Below are 22,880 nucleotides of genomic sequence, written 5' to 3'. Positions count from 1 at the left end.
CTCTATTTGCCCATTCTTTCTAAGAGCTTCTGTTTTGTTTTTGTGGTGTTGCTCTCAGCACTTTACTGAATTGAGTGGCCCTCATATCTCCCATCTGTGCCACCCTTTTATTGTTCCATTGATTATTTTTGTAGGATTCTACTAAATTTACAGAGAAATCCAGTTCAATTAAGTCAACAGTACATATTGAGTGTTGAAATATGCAAGGTTCTTTGCCAGAAACTGCTGGGGATAAAAAGACGAATAGACACTCTCTCTGCCACTCAAGGCTTTATAATCTAGTTACATCAAATCATGAGAACAAATCATGTCCATGAGTCACTCTGATACCATTAGCTTTTCACTAACATTTTTTTAAGTAGGATCCATGCCCAACGTGGAACTCAAACTCATGACCCCAAGATCAAGAGTCACATGCTCTTACTGAGTGAGTCAGCCAGGTGCCTCTCATGTCTGAATTTGCATTATTTTGATGTAGATGTGTAAATGGTTTTCCAGCTTATTTCATGTGTTTTTATATTTATACCATGCTATTATGTAAGCCACCCCAAGATAGGAACTATGTGCTCTATTTGTTTTCTATTATAATAATGTTAATTATTAGTACAACATGTATTGTTTACTATGTATTTCTTTTTTTTTTTTCAATGTTTATTCATTTTTGGACAGAGAGAGACAGAGCATGAACGGGGGAGGGGCAGAGAGAGAGGGAGACACAGAATCAGAAACAGGCTCCAGGCTCTGAGCCATCAGCCCAGAGCCTGACACAGGGCTCGAACTCAAGGACCGCGAGATCGTGACCTGGCTGAAGTCGGACGCTTAACTGACTGCGCCACCCAGGCGCCCCTACTATGTATTTCTTTTATTTTAGCTGCAAAACAATCCTGTGAGGTAGCCACTGTTATTTTCATTTGCTGATGGGGAAACTGAGGCCAGGATGATAAAGCAACTGGCTAAAGGTCACTCACCTGGTAAGGGTGGTCACTGGACCACATTAGCCCCCAGCTGCATGGAAGGCACTCTTAGCAGCCAGTAGATGATCCTATTTACCTGCCATTCTGGTGGGCAGCTCTGCATCTTGGTCTTAGAACCCTGAACCGGTGTCTGGGGGAAAAGGATAGAGTCAAAGTGTTTCAAGTCTTTGCCCTACAGCATTTGTGGTTGCATCCATTCCATTCTCTTGTCAACAATAGAGAACATAGCTCCCCTCAAAGCTCCCTCTGTTTGATACAAGAAATCACTGGATGTCATCTTTGGAACTTACCATTTTGGAATCAAATGTTAGAAGATGTGCTTAGGGATAACAAATTAGGATCCTCCCAACTCCCAAAATGTACCATTTTGTACAGCAGCATCACAAATGGCAGCATTGGAGAACTCAAGGCTTTCCATTTGGGACCTCTAGAACTGTCCAACTACGTTCCTAAGACACACGTGTACTGTGCTGTCATCTTCAACAATAAGGCAGGTTACATCCGTGAATCTACATATCACACTGAAGACACTCAATAAATATTAAATAATAATTATTGTTTCTTTCACATTCACTGACAGGATAAAATCCCAGTAAAGAACCTTAAAGGTCTAATTACTTCGTTGGCATTGAAACCAAACTGCTAGTTGAGAAATTAATTGTGGAGCCGTCGGAGATGGAATAGTAGGAAGTTGTTTTGAGCAGTGGTGTCACTCTGAAACTTCGAGTAAGACGTGGAGCAATAAACACCAACGCAAACTGCCGAAAGTGACGGAGCAGGAGGAGACTAGATGTGCAGGTGGCACTGAACAGACTTCTGTTCATTTACTGATAACTTCAGTGCACAAAATGTGTGTGGAGTGGGTGACCACCTGAATTAATTAATGAGCAGAAAACATCTCTAGAGATATTTAGAACAATGTGGAAATGACCTCTACCACAAATGAAGGCCCAAAATATTAATAACCACAATTATAATGTTAATTAACATTCGCTGAGCACCAGCTATGAGCCAGGTCCTATTTTAAGTGCTTCAAATATATTATCTCATTTAATCTTTATAACAAATTACATAGCAAATATCATCCTCATTTTTAAAATGAGAAAATGGAGGCATGGAGAAGTTAAGTAACCTTCCCAACATCATGCAGTTAGTAGTAAATAAATTAACAAATAAATAGCGCCCAGGATTGGCATCTTCTAATCTCTTTGGAGATCACTGAGTTTCCAAGACCTTAAAGAAACATCCAGAGATTATCCAGTCCATATTTCTCAAACTGCTCCATGGAACCATGGGAGTTGCTTCAGAAGTTCTACCAACAATGACGTATTTGTGCCTAACAGGGATGAGTTCCTCATTTTGTGCTTGAACCTGCTTTGGGTATTGGATTTCCACATAACACTTTGTTTTCAAACAAAAGAGACAAAGAGTATTCCATTGGTATATGTCTTAGGCCAGTAAACATTTTCTGTAAAGGGCCAGATAGTAAATACTTTAGGCTTTGTGGGCCACGCTGTCTGTGTCACAACAACTCTGCTGTTGTAGGACAAAAGCTGTGATGGACAGTATCTAAATTAATGAGTGTGGTTGTGTCCCAATAACACCTCATTATTAAAGCAGCCATAGTTTGCTAACCTCTGGTCTAGACCACCCCTCTGTGTTCAAGTGGAGTTTGCCTAAACTTTCTAAATAGACGTTGTCTTGCTTGCTCACAAAGAGAAGGTATACTGTCTAACACTCCCATATTTATTAGCACCTGTCATCTGTCAAAAAGTCCATGGCATAGTTTGAGGGAAAGGAAACTAATGTGCATTGAATGTGGACTTTGTATCGTGTAATCTGCTAATGGCTCTACATCTAAAATGATCATTGTAACTGTGTAAGGTGAATGGCATGACCATCTTTAACAAAGAAAGAAACTGAGACTTACAGTTGTGAAAAAAGTAACTAAACTAGAGTCAGGCTGAAGTTTCCCTATTCACCATCACACCTTATTGACATGGCTTAAAGCCACATTGCTTTTCCTGCCATGTGACAGACTGGAAGTTCATTGATAAGTCACCGTCTGTCAATTCTTCTCTAGGAAAAAGCATTCAAGTTCATGTCATAACCTCACTTTGCTGCCCCCAGATGCTTCACCATCTCTATTAAGTTAGCGACTTAAAGATTAGTGCTACCATTCCTATATGAGTTTTCCCAAGGCTTAGCAGAGGAAGAGGATAACCTTGCGATTTCAATAAGCTGTTCTCCCATTTATGCTTTTAGTCATTTATTGTCTAATCAGGTTGCGTTGGGGATGTGTACTGGTGGTGATCCTCCATGATCCATATGTCTTTTGTAAAGATATTTTTCATCTCTATACTTTGTCCTCTATCTACTGTACTTGTCTCTCTTAAATTCATACTATGCCAGGAAATTTTGGAGTTCTAAGTCTTCAACAAACTCATTTTCTTCAAATATTTTATGGCACTACTAGCTTAGTTATATGCCACCAGTAGATAAAGAAATTTAGTTTCTTCCTTCTGCATGAGACAGGCTGAAATTTTGAGGCTGTGATATTGATGGTTAGAGTACTGAATCTCTTCCAGAACACACATTTATTGTCTTCTTTTGTGTGCACCAAAATACTTTGGAATTGAAAGGCCTTTTACAACTGATTTCTTTTTTTTTTTTTTTTAATTTTAGAGAGAGAGTGCCAGTGGGGAAGAGGGACAGAGGGAGAGAGAGACAGAGAGGGTCTTAGGCAGGCTCCATGCTGAGTGTAGAGCCTGACATGGGGCTCAATCCCACAACCCTGGGATCATGACCTGAGCTGAAATCAAGATTTGGACGCTCAACTGACTGAGTCACTCAGGCACCCCTACATCTATTTCCTTTCTTTTTTTAAAAAAAAAAACGTTTATTTATTTTTGAGACAGAGAGACAGAGCATGAACGGGGGAGGGGCAGAGAGAGGGAGACACAGAATCGGAAGCAGGCTCCAGGCTCTGAGCCATCAGCCCAGAGCCCGACGTGGGGCTCGAACTCACAGACCGCGAGATCGTGACCTGAGTGAAGTCGGACGCTTAACCGACTGAGCCACCCAGGCGCCCCCCTACATCTATTTTCAATTCATTCTGGATTGGTTTCCTTTTGAGAACCATCAGCCCCATTCACCTGGCAATAAGAAGTTGGTGCCAGAAGTCAGTGACAGCATAGCCTCTAGTGGCTCTCGGTTCCAGAAAAAATCCAGGTCTGTGAGCCACCACAGCCCGCCTCCACAACCACACACTGTAATTCAGCTGCATGTGAAGAGGAAGAGAAATCCATCACCTGTGGAAAACTCAGCCATCAATAAGCAGCCCTGCAGGCCTTTTGGTTGGGAACCAACCACAGAACTGGCTCTCCATCAACAATCAAACAGTCTTTAGCTGTGATCAGCCACTTCTGTCACCTCTGAGACTGGCAGGTTTCCAATAAAGCCAATAGCCCCCTCCCCCAGGGTAAGGTCATCAGCAGGAGGCAGGCATTGTCGTTTAGCCAAGCAATTTGACAACAGTGTTAGCTTACACTCTATTAGCCAGCAGCGACACCCTGACCCCTGACCCTGACATTGACCTCAGACAGCCTTCTCCTGAGGTAGACTCTGATCATTTGAGGTGGTCCGCCCTGCTGGTTAGCATGAGAGAAGGCCCATCAGGACCAAGTAGGGCTCCCCGGTCACCCCTACTCCCAACAGGAGGCTTAAGGCTTGAAGTACAGAAACAAGCCAGAGTTGAACCCAAGATGCCAAAGGTGAACATTCAGGAGCGTATCCATCAGCAGCCTGTCACCAAAGGACGATGTAAGAACTATGGAAGCTTTCAGCGCAGGGGTAGCCATTGTCTCCAGACAGTTCTGCTCCTTAATGGAAAAGACATATCAAAATATGGCTTACAAAATACAAAATAATGGACTGAGATGTACATTATATGAGGGTGTTAGATTGCAATGTACTTTACAGTGGGGGAATTAGATTGAGGTGTTATGCCAGGGTAGTTAGGTTGAAATATGGATTATCCTAGGAATGTTAGCTTGAGATGTGCTTTATAACATAGTTGTTAAATTAAGATGTGCTCCGCAGTGCAGGCATTAGCCTGAGATGTGCATTATAGCAAAATTGTTAGGGGGAGATGTGGATTCCACTTTGGGAGGGGATAAGAGTGAGGAAAACACCTTGTGTTGAATACTATTCAAGGTTGCATTACATGGATTTCAGGGGTTTGAATGCAGGGGAATGAGAGCATATAATGTTCCTTCCCTTCTCCTTTCTCCCAGCCAAACAACCTGCCACTTTCCCCACTTTTCCTGTTAGGGACTTACAGGCCTCCCCCATCAATAAAAACATTAGCTCACTAAACAGCCTGATGGCTTTTCCTTCCCTGGCTTAACCCTTTGGGAGCTGGGGTTTCCTTTGGATTTGTAAAGATATTGATCCCGGATAATGTTTGCTTTTCTAACTCTCTCTTCCCTAGACTTGATGGATAGGTTCAGGGCTACATCTCGGCAGCCAACTCACCGCAGCTACCCAGGGAAAGGCGAATGGAAAGCAAGGCGAGCGTTCAGTAGTTAACGCCATTGGAATGCTTTTTCTGGGATGGGCAGACTGGGGAGAAACGTGGGGGCCACAGTCACTTCTAATCAGCACAGGATTTCACTTTTAATTTTCCTCATTCTTGTCCTGATCCCTCTACCAATATTTCTTTAGTTCAACTCAGAGTGTTGTATAGTTTCTAATTAATATCAGATGCTATCTTGAGATTGGCTGCCCTGAGTTCCATTTTTAAAGACTGCTTTTTCAGTTAAAGGATCTATAGCATTACCAATATGGGTGAATACGGTAGCTGTGTTGTTTGCTTGTGATGCCGGCCTAGGTGGGGACGGCTTTAATAAACCCTCACCCTATATATAAATCTTACCTAAGAAAAATAAGCGAAGAGGAATGGGAGCATCATCTCGCTCATTAACCACTTGGCCTACAAAGGTTCACTGACTGTCTTCCCAACAGTGTTTTTGTTCTTTCTTCTCTTCCTTAGTTCAGAAGATATAATTTACAGCCTCCAGAAGTCTAGCCGAGAGCAATTGGATGGTGTCCAGCTTCACCGGAATCAGAAAGGTGAGTTCCAGCCTTCTTGTTTCTCAATGAAAGAAAATGTTATACCAGGTGAGTTAACTCAGTCAAAAAGACTAACCTGCCAGATAAGGGCACCAAACAAAACCAAACACTTCAAAGGAAATTGCAGTGTTACTAGACACCTCTGCATTGTGCCTTGAGCTTCCAGAAAAGAGGCAAGCAGGCATTTCTGTGTGCATTTTGTCAGGCTCTATTTCTCTAGACAGAAAAGAGGGTTTGCTGCAGGACAACAGCACTTACCTTCCCTGGCTGAGTTTGCTGTGGACAAAACACAAGGAATATGACAGAAATATGCTGGCCAGGTAAAAAGTAGTCCCACCCACCCTAGGATATCTCTGCCAACTTTAGTCTGTCAGTATTCCCACTTCTAAGCATTTTTGGGGTAAGCCCTCTGGAAGTTTGGCGTGTTCTTTTCTTCTCCTGGTGTCCATTCCTGCCTCATTTTCTAACATCACATTTTCCTTAAAAATAGGCTATGAGACCTATTTCTATCCACTGTCAAGGGATCTGTCCAGCCAGACTCCCACGGGATGTAGGAATGAATTTAAAACCAATGATGAAGGAAAAAGAAGGGTTGGCTTAGTCCCAGACTCTGCTTTTAAATAAATCTTTTGGGTCAAGTTATATATTTGTGGCCCCTCCCTAGAAGATGAATTACAGTATGGTTCTCTTGAAAACCACCTAAAATCCCACCCCAAAGAAGAGACCAAATAGTATCATGGCAGAATCACGGTAGCCTGGTAGTTGGAAGCAGCTTTGGAATCAGTCCTGCTCCATCATTTAATTGCTTTGTGAATTTGGGCAAACCACTGGACTTTTCTGAACCTCTATTTTTCCATCCATAAAATGGGCTTAGTGGTGGTAGCAACCTCACAGGAATATTACAAGGAACAAATGGGCTAATGCCTATAAAATGCTTAGTCTTATGCCTGCTGCAGGGTAATCACTCAACAAAGAGTGGCTGACAACTTTATAATTTTATTAGCACACCAACAACTAGCAGGAGCAATGTTCCAATTCACCATGGGCTCCCTCAGCACTGACTTATCACATACCACACTGACCCTCATGTGCTCATCGACATATCTGGTCTTAGTAACATACTGTATCCCTCAGCCTCACTCCTTTCCAAGACTAGTGTTTATGAGGATTTTCTCTGTAAAGGAAGAAGGGCAGCCCTGCCAATGAGGGGATAGACAGATTAGAAGGGCCTCACTGATGGAATATAATCCCTCTCTGTACTCATTGGTAACTAGCCATGATTGTATTTCAAAGGTAACAGTTCATCTCCACCGTGGGGATTGGCGTGCACTCCACAAATAGGGCCTAATGTGATCCGACAGGCCTGATTTCTCTAGATATATATTAAACCAACATGCCCAGTGATGATGGCTCCAAGGTCCTGACCTTTAACAAGAACTTATGACGTAAGGCAACTTGCCCAGGAGAGCAAGTGGGGCAGAAGGCTAGAGGGACAAGGTCATCAGCTAATGAAGTGGTCAGCATTGAGTTTCTGTCACTCAGCTGGTTAAGAGGAAACTGAGAGGGAAGTAAAAGAAAATGGGAACATTTAAGAAACAAAGAGAAGGACCACGTTTGAACTAACGCTCCGAAAGTGAGCAGATGTTGTCGGAACACAGGATGATGAAATGCAGCCCATCTGAACCTTCATCATAGCCTTGCTCAATTTTACCTGCTGAACACAGGCTGGCTGAAAGGACATTTAGAGGAAGCTAATTCTGTACAGATCCCATGTTAGAATGAAAATGGGCAAGTACTAAGCCCACCTGCTCTTTGGTTCATGTTGCCCCCAGGCACACAGTAAGGAAGGGCGGTCAAGAACATGGGCTTAGACATGTATTCCAGACCTATTCTCTCTGTGTTCTGGGCATGCTACGCACTAAGCTTCAGCCCCATTATCTGGAAAACTGAAGATAGCACCTACTTCAAAGGGAGGTTCATAGAATTACATGAGAAAATTCATATAAAGGGCATAGAGTGGTGCTTGGCACAGAATAAACACTCAAGTGTCAGCCATTACTATTGTTATTCCACGTATGCCAATGATCTTCAAGAGAAAGTAGAGAGATTTGAAAAAATGGGTAATAAGTTGTGTGTGACAGCATAAGAAGATGGTTCATACCGGTTTCACAGTGGCAATTCCAATGTTTCCCACTGGAGGAGCACTTCAAACTTTCGAACCACTCACCCAGCCAACGAGCATTTATTGAAAACTACTGAGGGCTCAGCTCTGTGCTAGGTCCTGGTTGGGGTGAATTAACTTTGTTCTTCACTGCCTTGCTGGGGAGACAGAAACATCAAGACTTAGAGTCTAAGTGGTAGTATATTTCAAGAATATATTATGGGGTGGGGGACAGCCAACTCTTCTTGGGAAGATCACAGAGAAATCAAAGAGATGAGGGCATTCATTTCAGTTTTATTGTTTGGTCCTTCAAATGATGCCTTGGGGCAGGTAAGGCTGGTGTCACTCTCCCCATTCATTTTATGTATGAAAAAGTTGAAACCCCAGCAGGTTACCCTTGCTTTGGTTTGCCACAGTGCATAGTAGAACTGAGACTGTTACCTCAGCTTCCAGGCTTCCAGAAGGGAGACCCCCGCCCCAGCAGCATCAGGATGAATTATGCCCTGTGATGATCACCTGAGGTCTGAAAAAATTTCTCCTAACTGTCATGATCATCACAGCCAGATTATAATCCAACTCTTGAACATCCTAAGACACAAAGATGTAGAGGGTTTCAGTTCCACTTCCTGAGTTATCAAAAAGATTCTTTTAAACCTTTATCCTCTCATTTCTAAATCCAAGCGCTCTGGGTTAGGGGAAGAAGCACTGAATGGGGAGACCAAGGATCAGCATGCTGGTCTCAGCAGTACCCTGGTTTCCCTCACATCCCACAGCCACTGATGTCTCAGGTCCTTGGATTAGGACATTTATATTCCCTGCCCACCTCTACCTTATAAAGATGATAGGAGGATAAACTGAAAGCATTGATCTGGGGAAGCACTTTGAGTGTTTAGTGGGGAACATAAAGTTCCAGTGGAATCAATCATCAAATTAGGCTGTAGCAGCCTGGGAATAAAGACTTGGAACATCACCAGGGCCACCAACCCCTATGTATGCCTATGATGACCCAGCCAAACCTCTTTCTCAGGATTCAGTTCTTTGGGGCTTTTCTGGGTTTGGAGACTCTAGCGGAATGGCACAAATAATCACATGCCATTAATCAAGGCTACTTACTCTCTTTTTTCTTTCAAATATGGACCTAGCTTTAAGCCTTTTTTTCTAGTTATGAAGATAACATACAATCTCTTTTTAAAATGCAAACAATTTATCAAAGTATAAAAAAATTAAAATCACCCAAAACTCTACTACCCAGAAACAAACACTGTTAACCTGGACTGTATCCTATCAGACATCTTTTCTGCATACATATGCATATTTATGCCTTATTTTATATTAGTGGTATCATATTACACATGCTATCCAAAACAATATACCATGTCATTGAATAATAGATATGCACATTCCTTTTCAATGACTACATTGTATTCCTATTGGATATACCATCAGTTATTTAATCCCCTATGGATGGGCAGTAATGTTATTATAAATAATACTCTAATGAGTATACTTGTGCTTAGTGAACCTGTTGAGTTGTCTCCTTAGGATAAATTCCCACAAGTTGAAATCACTAGGGAAGCTGCCACCTCCAACCACTCTTAAGAAGTATTCACATGGAGCAGTGAAGTAATAGAAGGGCAAGGACCAGCCAAACTGAAGGGTCCCATCAATCCTAGTGGTCTTTATCCATTCATCTATGGGGAAATGAGGACGCCAGAGGTGAATTGCCATATCCTTGAGATTAAGTGTCATGCCATGGGGCTTTAGAATCTTGTTTTGCTTTGTGTTGTGTTTGGTTTTTTCAACTACTCTTCTTGCCCTGGCCTTTGGATCCATTGCACACCACACAACCCATTCTGTAGCACTGTTCATTCCCGGACACTCTGATCATCACATAGTGGATTTCATTTTCTCTTTACTGGGTTTTCTTTCTGGTGGCTTTTCTCCGAATGGGGCCCAATGGTTGCTTAACTCATTTGGGTTAGAGTCAGCACTGAGGCCAGCTAAAGCAGTGAGTTGAGTTGGGTGATTACTCTGCAATGTTTTAATTTGTCTTTGGACAAATTCTCATAAGCTTTCCTGAGAAAATCTCCCATTAGATGTAGTCATTTAATTTAAGAATGGTTGGGAGAAGAAGATGAGCTAAGATGACAGATGGAGGAATGCAGATGTGTACTTCTTAGAGACTCAAAAGCACCCTGAGGATTTGGTATCCAGTGAATCACAATGTCTGCTGTTACTGCTTGTGTCCATGGACTTGAGAAATGTTCAAGATATCATTAAAATACAGGGATTTTCTCAGATGACAAGCAAATTTTATTATTTTTTCTTGTCTATAAAATCATAACAAGTTCAACTAAGGAACTCGCACACACCCCAAGTCCAGCAAACATAAAAAATAAAAATTTGAGTAGCCTCATAGGAAGGCAAAACAAAGCAAAAAATAATAACAAGTCTGCTGTTAGAGAGAAGTTTCCTTTGGTCACGTTGCCACAAAGATAACTTTTTAAATTCCATGCTTACTCTGGTTTCCTTCAAACAGATTTTCTGGACATCCTAATTTGGCGTTTGTATAATTCAACATCTATTATTGTTTCAGGACCACAGTTATTATTTTAATTATAATTTAAAGCTGCCTAATATACCCAGAGGTCACCGGGCACCTAAAAGAAATAAATAAAAACAACTTGCCATTTTTAAAAGCAGCATGTTTATTTGGAAGTCTCACAAGCAACTCAACTAAGACATCATAAAACCTTCAAATAAACTAAAACGGAAACAAAATAAAATGTCCGGTCTTAATCTCCTTAGAAGGCAAGCAGGAGAAGGTTGCAGCTAGCTGAATGCTGGCATGAGAACTCTCAGAATGATTTTATTACTGAGTTTGGAAACACCAGTGTATGTCTTCACGCCCACACTCTGTATTGTATTTCTGTATAGTCCTAGTCTGAGATTTATAATCCTCGAGGCGTGGTGCGAAGTTTTAGTCACTGAGAGGTCAGTCTAGCAACAAATTTGGTGCAGAAAAAGAAAAGGACATTCTAGAGGCTTGGAAATGCCTACCCACTGACTACTTCATCCAGATGGCTCTGGATGGCCTTCTCCAGTGTAGGTGTCCGTAAAGCAGACTCAGGTCTCATTAACTCTATTTCAAATGTAAAATTGCTGAAATATCAAAGTCTAGTGATTTTACATTTGGAAGGCTAAAGAAATTTCAAAACAGTTCCATAATGTTTCTACATGTGAGTTTCCATAACAGAAAACAGTAAAATCATTTTCAAACCATTTACTGCTAGTATTCTCCATGTAATCAGAGCTGTTATGGTTTGTTAAGCAACAGAATTATCTAGTGGGAAGGAGGTTTATGCTGCTCTAAAACCTTCCAGCTACGTAACTATGCAAATCAGTAAGTATTATAGAATCTGTTGAGCAAACATAGTCAAGATTTCCAGAGTGAAGCATCTGTTCCCTCCACTCCAAGAATGGTCTTAGATAGTTTAGGGTGACTCTCTCTGGGGGCCCAGAGAGTTGCACTATCAAATTTGGCTCAAAGTTCTGAGATTAAGGCAGAGTGGTGTCCTCAGACTGGCAGAGAACAGGGTCCCAGAAATCTCCTTTCTTACTGTGGAAGAAATAAGAATGAAAAGAGAAAAGAGAGCATAACAGAAAAAAAAAGAAAAAGAGGAAAAAAGAGAGAAATGGAAGGAAGTTGATCCCCAGGGTGGCAAACTTGAATGGCTGCAATTGACTAAGCTAAAAATATAAACAGCTGAAGTGAGTATTAAGGAGTGTTGGGGACCTTGGAAAATACACCCAGCCTAAAGGGCATTGGCTGCTCAAATCCAGCTGCAGGTTCCCAGGTCCAGTGTAACCAGAGCTTTCAGTTTTTCAAGAGAAACTGGAAATATAGATTTTTTTTCCTTGAAATATCTCAAATTTTGAATGTTGGCAATCAATTTTAGTCAAATGCCCACAGAATGTATGAATCAAATCAAAGCCTCCTACATGCCTCATCTAGCTCATGGGCTCTAAGTTTGTAAATTGTATGAGATAGAAGTAAGCAGTTGGGCACTAAAAATAGCAACAGGTTTTGGAGCCTGGAATGGATAATTTTTATTAAAGAGTTCTTTCATCCTCTGTCTCAGATAAGGGAGAGTCTTATCAAGACTTAACACTAATTCTCATCTATAAAGGAAAATATATATTTTTTTCTCTCCCATTCTATCCAGTGCCCTCAAATCTAAAATAACTTTTAATCTGCTTTATCCTTTCTTTCTGATTCCCTTTGTAAGTATTGGGCGGCGAATGAACTCTGGGTATACTGAGCTAAGCAAATGCTTATGATCTTTTAGTCTTCTGAGATGGGGATGGATTGATGCATAGGAAAGATTTGAAGACAGTGGAAAGCTGTGCTGAGCCTATTTGCAAAATATATTAGATAAATTATAATATAGTTTATTAGTTGCTTGAAGATATTATCCTTACAGCATTCCTGCATTTCACCTTTAAATTATTGTTATTCAGAGGTTATATTAGTCAGTTTTTATTAAATACTGTTGCAGTAACAAATAACCCTCAAGTTTCAGTGGCTTACAACCAAGATATATTTTTCATGCATAGGTTGGTTGTATCTCTCCTCTAGTTCATCTTTATTCTGAGCCCAGGGCTAAAGGAGCGGCTCTTCCCTGGCTTCAAAACAAAATGGTGCTAGGGGTACCTGGGTGACTCATTCTCTCTCTCTCTCTCTCTCTCTCCACCTCCACCCACCCCCCCACCTCTCTCCGCTGCTCGTGCTCTCCCTTTCTCTCAGATAAATATGTATATGTATATATATATATATATATATATATATATATATATATATATATATATTTAAGAATATATTTTAAAAACAGTGTGGTGTTAGAAGGGAGAAAAGAAACCACATGATGGCTTTTAAAGCTTCTGCTCAGAAGTAGCATACATCACTACTTCTTACATTTTATTGGTGGCCAAAGCAAGTCATATGGCCAAGCTTGATGTTGATGAGGCAGGAGACATATTACCCTCTCACAAGGTAGGGCAATAATTAGGAACAATAAAACAATCTCCTATAGGGGGTATGCCTTGGGGGCTTTGAAAGAGAAAAATAATTAGGAAGCTCCCAACATCTCCTGTTGGAGAAACAAAGCTAGCCCTCAGGCTCCATTCTGACCTTGGTAGGAACCATTGAGGTAGTTTAAGTGGTGAGTGGTTAAAAGCAGGGCATCTTGAGTCAGATTTCCTGGGTTTAAATCCTGGCTTTCCCATGTCTTAGCAGTGAGGCCTCAGATACGTTGCTCAATGGTTTTGTGTCTCATTTTCCTCATGCAAGCACACCTACCTCATAATGCTGTTCAGAGGATTCAATGAGTGAGGATATATATTGAGAAAGAGGGAGAGAATACTTAGAACAGTGTTTGGCACATAATAAGTATTGACCATTACTGCAGTGATGATGACTGGAAAGCCATCAGCTCAAATGCTTCTCAGCCCCCTTCTCAATAAGGGCCAAGACTCCCCATATAGATAGATTCCTCCAGGTATTTTCAACTTAAAAATCCTATGTTAAAATGCATGTGTTTCTGGAAGAGCTAAACCCTTAAGTCTTTATCAACTAATACTCTGAAAGCAGTTTCTAGCAGGATAGGATGTAAGAAAGGGGTCCTGGAGACAGTGCGACAGAAAACAGAAGTTAGGGAGCAAGGACCCCTAAGTAATAAAACTTTTAAAAGGTTGAACCTGAACTGAGGCTGTTTTACTGAGAGCTACTCTGACTAGACCAGTAATTCTCATCCTTGGCTATACATTAGAATCCCAGGGGATGCCAAGACCACATGATGTCAGAATCTCTGTGAGCAGGGATGCAGGACTCAGCACCTTCAAACCCCCCTGGTTCTTCCTGTGTCAAACCAAGGCTGACGCATTGGAGCAGTCTATCTTCCACTCAGAGCACCTGATTGCCTCCTTCTTGGTCCACATTTTGCTCCACCATGGATCTGGGTTAACCCTGTTTCTCCAGCATGATCCAGATGAACTGACCAGGAGAGGAACACTTGCTGACAAAGACCAGGAAGAGATATGGCCAAAGTCGCACATTTTTCTTTTCTTCCATCCTGATTGATCACTTTATACAATAATAAAACTTTTAAAAGGTTGAACCTGAACTGAGGCTGTGACGGTGACACAATTAATCAAACTCTTGAAGAATCATGTTACATTATGTGCTTCAAGCATTGATCCACTTCACTAAAAGTTGGCCTGAAATACAACCTAGACACATGATGCTAGATTCATAAGAAATGGCCAGGATGCCATCTATTGCTTTGTGTCTCCATGTAATATGTGGACCTGCAGCCAAGTAGACCATAAAGCAGGACAGATTCAGACACATTGGAGGGGACATCACTAGTCCCTACCTTGCCCCCAAATTGCTAGGAGTAGGAGTACAGAGGAGAGAGGGATGATTATGATGTGTTCACCAAACCTGCTATCACTGAGCCTAGATGATGATGATACTGTTCATCCACAGGCTCCCAGCCTCCTTACCTGTTCTCGAATGGAGCAGAGACAATACCAGCATCCCTGGCACCATAAACTCTTCCGCATGGAGGCACATTTTGGGAGTCCTCTCTAGATCTAAGTTTAAGGACCAAATGCATCCCCCTTTTTAACTCATAGGTATACATCAAGTCAATAATAACATCTAGCATCTCTGTGCAGTCGTTTCCAGTTAGCCAAACACTGAAAAGTCCCCAGACCCATTTGAGCCTTACAATAACCCCATAAGGTAGTTAGGTGAGCCAGGATTTATGATCCCCATTTTACAGAAGAGGAAATTTGCTGGGGAAGTGATGTGAGCTGAAAGGTCATGGAACTCATGGTAGAACTGGAACACCTGGTTTTAGCACGTGGACCCCGTGGCCTTCCGACAACTTCCAAGCAACATAGGAGACCACAGAGGAAATCAGATCTTGTGCTGGCCCCAGGCAAAATCACATTATAGGCAAAGCTCCTTGGATGCCTTTCCTCTTCCCCTTCACCAGCCTTCTTGCTCTCTTCCAGGTGTCCCCCCCCCCCGGCCCCACTCTCTGCCCTCCATGGTGTCAGCCCACATTTTCACTAGCATCCCTGGGCCCAGGGGTCCTTCTATGTGCTCCCCCCTTGAAACTGCCCTGGTCTTTAGCTGGCCCAGTGGAAAGACAGATGTGCCCTCAAGGCCCAGTTCACCCTTGAGACCTAGCTGCATGACCTTGGGCAAGTTACATTATGCTTTTGGATTTCCCCCTCTGTGGAATGGCTTATTACTAGTACCAACTTCTTGGGGCTGTACAGAAGATTATATGAGTCATGTACATAAAGCACTCTAGACCATGTCTGGAATTTATTAGGCACTCAAAAAGGGCAATTGTTTCAGAAATCATTTCTGTTTAGTCATTAATTATATAGCTAGCATTTTTCAAGACCTACTGTGTAATGCTATGCATTGACTTGTTCTTAGTACTTTTCATGTACTCCTCTTTCACTGATTCCTCAAGACAACCCTATGAAGCAAATACTGTTACTACCCCACCTGACAGATGAAAGAACTAAGAAATTAAAGAGCCAGCAAGAGATCGACTCTGGATTTGGCCTAAGTAATGTAATTCCAGGCCCAGCTGATAGTTCAGGCCCAAGCTCCAGTTGTGGGAGGTAGGGAGATAACAAACATTTAACATTGCCTCTTGCCTTTTATATTTTTACTAAGAATATCTTTGAATAAAAGAAATAGCTTAGGTATATAAGTACTCACATGGAAAGGAGCAAGTCTGTGATGGTGTAATATCAGCCATTATAGCAAAGAGGACAGACAGTAAGTAAGAAACAGGGCTTTCTAGGTGCTGCTAAAATTATACTATGAATATATTTTGTAAACTGAAGGAAGGAATCGCAAGAAATTGTTAACAGTGGTAGTTTTTGTAGAGAAGGACTGAGTTCAGGTGAGGATAGCACGGTTTTTCCTTTTCCTTTTGTGTTTTTCTATATTATTTGAACGCTCAAACCTGGCTCTACCTGTTGGTTTTGTTTTATAACAACAGGATTTATCAGAATAAGACAACTTTTGTTTTATTTTGTTATGTGTTATTTTCTTCCTTATACATTTTGTATTAAAAAATTAATGAATGTCACGTTTAAGAATCATACCATAAAACCAACCACCTTCTCCACTCTAGTGTCACACCCTCAAGCTGCTTATCATCTTAATACAAAGATGAGACAGAACAGGCAGAAAAATGGGAACGCCCAGCAAGACGGGTTATAATTAAGTGCCAGAGAATGCGAAGCCATCTCTTGAGACTGTAAGAGTACAGCTCCCTTCCCAAACACGGTATTTTCCTTGTTGGTTTTCTTCCCCCACCAGAAATTTTCCACTTTAATTATGTGGGTTAGGTTAGAGAAGTTCACCTTCGGAACTTTAAATGCGCAAACAGCTAATCCCTTCCATAAGACACATTTCTGGGAAAGCCCAAAGATAAATGTTTACAGCCTATGCAGAGAGAATAGAACCCAGTGAAAAAGTGATTTAAGCATTATGTGCCCATGCCTGAAGAAACAATTTAGAGAGCGCTCTAGCCTGTACATTCTGGAATCCTGACCTTCATTCTCGCAGAGTGGAATCGTTGGCAATGCTCATAGGCTAGATTTTATTTTCTCCTTTTTCCTGGTTTTGACTTCAACATGAGGAGGATGGGGATTAAAACTATACTTAAAATATTAAGTCTACTACCTAAAGGAATGAAGTTTATTGAAGTTGCTAAGTGTTCAGCATAGAAACTCAAAACAGCCCGAGCATACTCATCTCAGCATAGAACTAATATATTGGTTGAGAGGAACCTGAGCGTAGGGATGGCACACATATGCACACACACACATCAATACATTGATGTATCAATAAATGGAATACATTCGTCAAGTAACTAGAATTTGACAAGCAGACTGCAAAAATGACCCCCTAATTAAGGCACTTAGAAGTACTGTTAGTCAGCAAAATTATGAAATGCTCTCATAAGAGCGCAGAGAAGACGGGGACCAATAAGAGATAACAGTTAAACTCTTGGAAGCTCAGTTTCCTCATCAATCAAACGGGGTCAGTAATATCCGTTTGGGAAGGATATGCGGAAGTCATAAGGAGATACCTAGCATAACAACAGGCATAAAGTAAAGAGATACATAGTGTAAGGTCCCTTATTCCTAGAGTGTCTCATGGCCGTACAACTGACAACAGATGAGCACTCTTCCTCCTCCCTACAAGGCTGGATGGGATCCACAGGTCAGTCCAGATAAATTCTAACTATGGTCAAGGAGTAGTCCATCACCATCCTTGTCTCCCACACCTACAGTCATAAGGAAAGAACAGCATGGGTTAGTGGCTAAAAATTGAGTCCTGGCCTCAAATACTAGGTTTGGACATGGGACAACTCATGTCACCATCCTGAAGGTCATTGTGAAGAATGAATGTGAACCTGAATGACAAGTGCTCAGCACCCAGCAGGTGCTGAGTGCTCTGGGCTTCTCTACTCTCCAGGGGCTCCTTTCCCACCTGCATAGCTGCCCATATCCCCTGCAGGCTGGTCATAAGGGTGAGGAGCCTCTCAGGAGCTGCTAATAAATGTTTATGAAGGAATTATAATAAGTGCTACCAATTACTGGGCTACTATTATGTGCCAAGCACTGTACTTGAAAAAAATCGTAACTGTGTTATTTCACTTTAACTCCACAAGTAGGAGGGAGGCACAAGAATTTATAGAAAGGATAATAGGCGTTAGAGGCATAATCTGAACTAGCCCCCATCCTTCATTCTAACTGGGTGACCTCTGGAAAAGTATTTAAATTATCTGAGCCCCAGTTTCCTTATCTTTAAGTGTGGTTGGTTGTTTTTTTGTTTTTTTGTTTTTTTGAGAAAGAGAGAGAGAGAGAGAGAGAGCAGGGGAGGGGCAGAGAGAGGGGGGGACAGAGGATCCAAAGCAGGCTCTGTGTTGACAGCAGCAAGCCCAATGTGGGGCTCGAACTCAGCAACCATTAGATCATGACCCGAACTGAAGTCAGATGCTCAACAGACTGAGCCACCCAGGTGTCCCTCAGTTTCCTTATATTTAAAATGGATATAATGTAATATCTACCTCCTAGTGTTGCTGTGAAGATATAAAAAAATAGAGAAAGAGAGGGACAGATGATGGGTAGATCTTTTATATGTGTGTATACACACACATACATATAAAATTACAGAGTGCAGCATCTAAAACCTAAAATATGATGTTTAAAAAACAAGTGAAAAATAGTATCTGATAATACAGTAAGATGGGTGTTATTATCCCTATTTTACAGCTGAGAAACTCCTCAGAATGAGACCCTCTGACAGAACTCCATTCAGCCTCTTCCAGTGATGAGGAATTCACTTCTTGTATCCCAAATGAGTAGGAAATTGATCTGGAGCTTTAGAAATACCCAGGATTTGGGTAACAAGTGGAGAAGAATATTACAGATAGGCTCAAACCCTACAGAGGTTTATGGGGTTGAGGGAAGGGGAATAGTGAAGGTTCAAAAGAAATACTAACCATGTTTTCTTCTTCTCCTCCTATGTAGAACACTTGGGTATGAGAAAATGGGTGGATTTATTCCCAAGCCTATATACTAGGAGACCTATTATTTATTAAGCACCTAAGCTGAGATCTAGGATAGGAAAATAGTTAAGAAAAAGTGCTCTGGAGTGGTCTGCTAGGGTTTGAATTCCTGCCTACCATTTATAAGCTGTGTGGCCGTGGAAAGTCTTTTGACTTCTGTGAACTTTGAGTTCCACAATCGTAAAATGAGGATAATAATAGATCCCTCACAAGGTTGCTTTGAGAATTACACTAGTTAATATAGGTAGAGCCTGTGCCATACCTGTATCTTGGAAGCATTCATTGCATCATAAATTTTATTGTTGCTGATGTTTTTATGCTTTATATACATAAGCCAAGATTTGGGTGGATTAGACATAGGCCAAATCATCCAACTACCCGCAGCTGGTAGCCATAGTGACCTACTTGTATTAGTCAGAAAGGTTTGGGTATGCTGTGTAACAAACAAGCCCAAAAGTTCAGTGGTATGACACAATAGAAGTGTATTCCTTACTTACACAAAATACAATGCAGTTCTGGACAACTATTCATGTGTTAGCTTAACATTCCAGATGCCTTTGCTCCTATCCATACCAATGCACTGTGATCGCAGTGGCAAGCAAAGAGCAGAAAAGCTGTGCACTAGCAATTAAATGCTTCCACCCAAAGGGACACATGTCTCTTCTCACATTTTATTGGCCAAAATAAGTTACATAGCCACACCTAATTCGAGAAAGAGAAATGCAACCCTTCTGAGTGCATAGAAGTACAGGAAATAAGTTATCAGTGAACACTGTATTGTGCAAAGCCAGCCTCTTAACTTTGCTATATTGCACTGTTCTGCCTCTCTCTCTCTCTGTGATAGGTCCAGCCATTGTTCAACTTTCCCTTACTGCAGCAGTTAGTTTCAACACCCCTTACTTAAGTTCAGAGAAAAGCATCAGCATTTTAAATGAACTAATTAATCAGCGACTGTTTCACAAATTCCAGCCCAGCTCTGGTCGCTTTCATGCATGTCAGCAACACTGCAGGGCCAGTGGCTCTCCTCCAGTGCACCCATTCAGCTCAGCCAAGACCAGGGCTACCCATTCCTCCATCAGAGGGCCTCTCCTCTTCCCCCATCCATCACCAGGGCCCTGCAATCTTGCTTGTCGATGCCCAGCTCTCGCTTGATGTCTCAGTTCCGGAACAGAGATGCTCCAGCTGCTACCTGGGAAGGCTCTGGCCCCAAAAATATTTAGTTAGCAGCCATTCAGTTAAGTGGAATTGACTTTTTATCAGCTTTCCTCTGTACAGCTGCCACCAGCGAAGGCTGTTTCCTCCTTCCCTCTTCTCTGCCTGTCAGTTCACTCCACATTCCTATCGGCAGCCTTTAGCTCTGATCAATATTAACCGCTGTGTAACAGCTCACGCACGGCTGCTCTGGTTTGCATCGATCAGACCCTTCTTCCAACAGGTAGTCAGCTATTTGAGGCAATGACTTGAGATAAACACCTACTTTAACTTCAGGCTAATTCATTTCAGGTGGATTTCAAGGAGGCTCTGCACCCCATCTCTGTTAGACAAGCTAAAATCATAGAGTCAAGATCAACTCCTCATGTGCTCGAGATCCTAGGAGACCTTTCTTCCGCTCCCCCTTTTCCCCCTTTCCTTGTATGTTGTAAGTGCCACTTATAAACAAGATACCAAGACTTGGGACATTGAAAATGCCACTTCAGAAAATGTGTCAGCCAGCTGTCCCTGTTTTCTTTTAATGAGATGCATCCGGGACTGCAGGAAACCAAGGGCTGCTATGGAGGCAGCATTGTCGCCGGGCAACCAAGCATCCTTCCAGCTTCCCCAGAACTAATCTCACAATATCCTGCAGCTCTGGTTCTCTCACAACCTCAGGGAGAAGTCCTTGAATCCATCCCCATCCTTGTTCCAGGTTCACAACTGAATTCACCAGGAGCTGGCATTACAAAACCAGTTGTTATTTTGAAATTGACTGGGGGTTGGTACAACTTTATAGCATTTGTGTTGTAACCCGAATACATGCATGAGTAGATGATACACACTTTTTTCCCCAGCTTGTACACTGAGATGGCTGAATAGTACATCTGACACCATCCTGACCCTGTCACCTGGGTCTTAGACCTTCTGTCCTATTTCTCTTTATTCAGACCCCTTGATATACCCAGTTCATTGGTCCCCAAGCCCCTTGAGCCTTCCCTTGCAGTGCACTTCTAATGTCCCTGCCCCCCATCTCTGCTGGTATCATTCTATGCTAGCCCTTATTCCCTGGTGCTTGGACTCTTGCAGTATCTGCTTGTTGCTTGCCTGGCTTCCAGTTGTTCCCTGCTCTGTTAGTTTCACTCTATGCACACATTCATTTCCCTGGCCCTCTGCTGTGACTACCTGTCTCTGAAATTCTTGTGGCTTCCTATCAACTACCAGAATGGAGACCAATTCCTTAGCTTACCATTCCAGCCTTCAGAGATCTGGTCCTTTCCTCTCTCTCCAGACTGTTTCTCACTGTCCTCCAGCAGAAATCCCACACTGTGCTTCATCTAGATGATTGTCTACTTCTTCTACAAGCGTGCTCTAGCTCTGTGCCTAAATAATGAATGTCATGCCCTACACCACCTTTAAAATCAGTTCAAATCCTGACTCCACTACTTACTAGCTGTGTGACCTCAGTTATCTAACTTCTCTCTGCCTCCATTTCTTACCTGTGAAATAGGGATAATAATAGTACCTACATTAGAAGATGGTTATGAAGATTAAATAAATTAATGTATTAAGGCATTCGCAATGGTACCTGCACATAGTAAAGTCTAAGCAAATGTTTCTTCTTATCATTATTTTTAGTATTTTGCCACTTCTCCAAACCACAACCCAAAGCATTCCTTCTCCATGAATATTCCCCAGGTTAGCCTAGAAAAAAATAATCATTTCCTTTTCTGTCACCCATAGCCCCTGGTTTATACTGATAATGTAATAATGATTGTTGGGTGTTAGGTACATGCTCAGTACTTCTATATGCACTATTGCTTTTGAATTCTTGGACTTGACACCTTCCATTTGCCCCATAACCATTGTCCCTCCTGCTTCACCTTGCTTTTGGCCACTAGAGGCTGATATGCATGTCTAGTGGCTTCTAGTCAGATTTGACAAACAAGAGCACTGGCAAGAAGTAGGCAGGAGGAGGAAGTGTAGATCAGAATTTTTATTCCTCTAGCTCCTTCCCAGTGATATCACTGCAGAACAGCTTCATCTCTCAACCCAAAGTCATGGCTCCTGTCAAGTGACACTTTTGGACCAGCCTGCTCTGTCTCTAGCTTCCAGTCACCGTGCCCTCCCTTGCGTCTTCATACCCATGATGGTAACATGGCCCCAGAGCACTCCACTAGCCCTTGTGGTTCCCTGAACCCCAACCACACCTTTGTAAATACAAGTGTCCCTATATAAACTCTCCCCAAGTTATCCTCATTCCCATAGGCCACGCTGACTGACACAGTTCTCATTACAACCCTACAAAGTAGGAACTTTTGTTGTTACCAAAGATCATACCAAGTAAGCGATGGAACCACACTGGGGCTCCAAAACCAAGACTCTGACTCTTTCTCTTATAGTAAGGTGTAAGGTAGCTGTTACTCTATGTGTTTCCACACCTCTTAGGTAGAATATATTAGTTTGTTTTTGGCACGCACAAAACACTCCAAAACTCAGAGGCTTCAAACAATGATCATCCATTATCTCACCATTCTGGGGTCAGCAGTCTGGGCTGGGCTCAGCTGGGAAGTTCTTCTGCCGGATTCACCTGGATTTGCGTGTATGGCTGTAGTCAGCTGGAAGATTTTTCTGGGGCCTGCTGGTCCTTGACGGTGTCACATACATGTCTGGAAGCTGGTGGGGAGCCACAGAGGTGACCAGGATACATGTCTCCAGTATCTAGCAAGCCAGCCTAGACTTCTT

The 22,880-nt window shown here is 42.1% G+C and overlaps 1 protein-coding gene across 1 annotated transcript in view; it reads left to right on the top strand.

Annotated features, from left to right (window-relative positions):
* Positions 1–22,880, top strand: part of ZFHX3 (zinc finger homeobox 3) — a 417,139-nt gene that overhangs the window by 91,085 nt on the left and 303,174 nt on the right. Inside the window, 1 exon segment of the mRNA XM_086689030.1 lies at positions 6,028–6,107. The gene's annotated coding sequence lies outside the window, so the exon portion shown is untranslated.

Source organism: Puma concolor, chromosome E2 (assembly GCF_028749965.1).
Source record: "Puma concolor isolate L17-30 chromosome E2, mPumCon1.1.hap2, whole genome shotgun sequence".
Taxonomy (NCBI): Eukaryota; Metazoa; Chordata; class Mammalia; order Carnivora; family Felidae; genus Puma; species Puma concolor.
The sequence above is the reverse complement of the archived record's forward strand: the minus strand, read 5'-3'. Positions and strand labels throughout refer to the sequence as shown.